General features: G+C 54.4%; 2 non-coding genes across 2 annotated transcripts; one reads left to right on the top strand and one right to left on the bottom strand.

Moving 5' to 3' along the window:
- Positions 1-536: 536 nt before the first annotated feature.
- Positions 537-610, bottom strand: TRNAN-GUU (transfer RNA asparagine (anticodon GUU)). Its single transcript has one exon. It is a non-coding gene; the product is annotated as a tRNA-Asn (tRNA).
- Positions 611-1,313: 703 nt separating this feature from the next.
- On the top strand, positions 1,314-1,385 carry TRNAH-GUG (transfer RNA histidin (anticodon GUG)). The gene has a single exon. It is a non-coding gene; the product is annotated as a tRNA-His (tRNA).
- Positions 1,386-2,884: the final 1,499 nt, after the last annotated feature.

The raw sequence follows: 2,884 nt of genomic DNA, 5'->3' as shown, positions 1-2,884 counted from the left end.
ACAGCCTCAAGGAGTGGCTGAAATAAGAAAAGAAAGCGTGATAGCTAATCAGCCAACGAAGGAGCCGAAATGGAATCATACAGGAGCCACGTAAATACTATGTGTTAGAGCAATCGCTCTTCCAGGACTCTTTGCTATAGAAGCCCCTGTACAAGGGGCCAAAGATACGTGTTCAAGAAGGATGCGTACAGTATCATTTGTAACCATGAACTCATAGAACCAACCTAATTTTTAAAGTGTATGGAAAGGGTGAAACAAATACTAGCCCGTGCACAAAAACAAACTCCATCTTGAAAAGGAATTCAGAAAGTAACGATGACAGTTGGACTCTTTCGAGGATTTCCAGGCGACCTGTTTTCCCAGCGAGCGCCTCTGTCTGGCTGGATTCCGCCTTGCGTGTGCTCGGGCTCTGAACAAGACACAGGGGTCCCGTGGGTAGTACTGGAGGAGGAGGAGTTTGGGGACTTGACGGGAGAGGGTGTGCGGAGTAGAAAGAACCACGAAGCCTTTACTTTCTAAAAAAGGCGAGACGCAGGCGTCCCTGGGTGGGCTCGAACCACCAACCTTTCAGTTAACAGCCGAACGCGCTAACCGATTGCGCCACAGAGACGCACGGCCGGCCCGCTGGGCTCATTCACACGGAGATCCAACACCCCTTCCACGCCAGGCGGAGGCACCCGCCTTTCGCGGGACAGCGGCGCCGGCTCCAAGCCTCGGACAACGGCAGAGCTGGAGTGCACGCAGGGTGCTCGTCCCGTGGGGAAGCCGGGCGTCGGGCGATTCCCAAGGCAGAAGGGCAGCCGGCCGGCCCCGCCGCGCCTCGCTCCTCTCCCGCCGCGGACGCCAGCGCCCCGGAGACGTCCGGGCCTGAGCCCAGTGGGGCCCGAGGCAAGCGGAACGCCGGGTGGGCTCCGTGACGGCTCCGCATTCGCTCCGCCGGCGCTGCCCTGCCTCCGCTCGGCCGCGGTCGGTGGCGCGGGAGCCGGAACCGGGCGGTGGGGCGGGTTGGTCCAAAGGGGCAAACGCGAAAAGGCGGGAAAGAAGCCGGCGAGGTGCGGACGAGGACAGCGAGACTGCCCAGGAGGCCTGTGCAGAGGCACGTGCCGATCTGGGGAGATGAGAATCGGGGTTGGGTTGGGTCGTGTTTGGTCATCATGTATCAACACTGAGAGGAACGGAGTGGAAAACGGAGAGCGGGAGTGAGAGACGACCATGAATGCCCGCAGTTGTCCAGGCACCGCGCCGTAACTGGAATGACTGCACCTCAGCAGGGTCAAGAGCAGGGGCCTAGACGGCCGCAGGGGCCGTGGCGCGCCGTGATCGTATAGTGGTTAGTACTCTGCGTTGTGGCCGCAGCAACCTCGGTTCGACTCCGAGTCACGGCACTCTCGTCTGCCTCACGTGCCACGGCGGCTTGCCTTTTACTTGCTCCTCAAACTCGCACGGGCCTGGGCGCCAGAGACCACTGCTTCCTCCAGGCCACCTGGCGCCAGGAGGTCAGGAGAAGGGAACCGAAAGCCCACAGGACACTCACCTCGCGTCTGAGCGGAAGGAAAGCCAAGGCAGTGGCTGCTCTTCAGTCCTGCTCCCAACAGGCAAGCCCAGCAAGGCGCCTCCTGCGCTGTAACTGGGGGAAAACGTGGTTACTCAAGATCTGCGGGATCTCAAGGACCAGGTAAAAAAGTTTGATCAGATAAGCCGCTCCTCCTCCCCAGACCTGTTTTGCTGGTTTGATCTTGGCCCCTGGCGCCTCTGCTCTGAGGACTTTTGCAGTCCTTGGCTGTGGTTCCCTTCCTGATCATCGGGGGAACCTCTCCAGCGCCGCTCTATACTCTCAAGGATTTTAGATGCCTGTCCGCAGCCACTCACAAGACAGATGGTATCCATCACGACTGGACAAGTGCAAGATCCTAACCATCACCGCATACATGATGATGACGGTGATTACAGCACCCTCGATCTACCCTGACCATCCAACTGCCTGAAACAGCGAATCTGTGACTCTTCTGCCGGACTGCATCAATGCTGGTAACCGACAGTACCGCTGGACTGAGAGCAGGACCAAAAGAGCAGAACTGTTAAACATCAAACACAAATGGAGGTCAGATTTGAAAATTCCCTGAGCAGACAAACCCCTTTAGTCATACAAGCAAAAGCTCATTTAACTTTATTTTGCAAAACAAGCGAAACTTACTTTGGGCCACTTCTTGGGTATGCCTCTGAAAAATCATAAACAAAATGTTAATCTGTTCGCCGAAACTGATAGGAGGGAACCACTTTTAACCAGTTCCCTAGCACTAGGAAAACTCTAATGTTGTAACCAATCACTGCCAAGAATAAACAGCCCCTGCCTCCTCACTGTATGCGCTGCTTTATAACAGTACACCTCTGAGCCTCCTTCCGTGTTCTGTTGGAGTGCTCCCAGTTCCTGAACCGTCTTTTTGTGCATGCTACATCTTTACTAATTACTGTGTTGGCGATCACGCGTGGTTTTACTTCTGCTTTATCTGAACTTTGACAGGGCCCCAACATTTTCATCTACCGGATTGGGCCATCAAGGGAACTCCCCATCACACTGTTGTCGTCCCACGTGCCTGGATTTAGTGACTACTCAATCGGTGAAGCAGAATCCTTAAAATATTGTCATTGTCCTCTGTTTTATTTGTTAACAATCACTGTCCAGACTCCTTTCACTTTACCTTTGCCTCTTCTAGAATGTCATGGAAATGGGATCATAGTGCAAATAGTCTTGTCTGCACATCTCTTCCTCTTTGCTTCATGTCCCTGACTTTGTCCATTGTTGAGTAAAGCAGATGTCATTCCTCTTCCATCGCTGAGTTGTATTCCATGGCAGTAACACAGCACAGTCTGCTTACCATGCACT

The sequence above is a fragment of the Hippopotamus amphibius genome, chromosome 1, assembly GCF_030028045.1.
Source record: "Hippopotamus amphibius kiboko isolate mHipAmp2 chromosome 1, mHipAmp2.hap2, whole genome shotgun sequence".
Taxonomy (NCBI): Eukaryota; Metazoa; Chordata; class Mammalia; order Artiodactyla; family Hippopotamidae; genus Hippopotamus; species Hippopotamus amphibius.
This window is presented reverse-complemented; position numbering and strand designations above follow the sequence as displayed.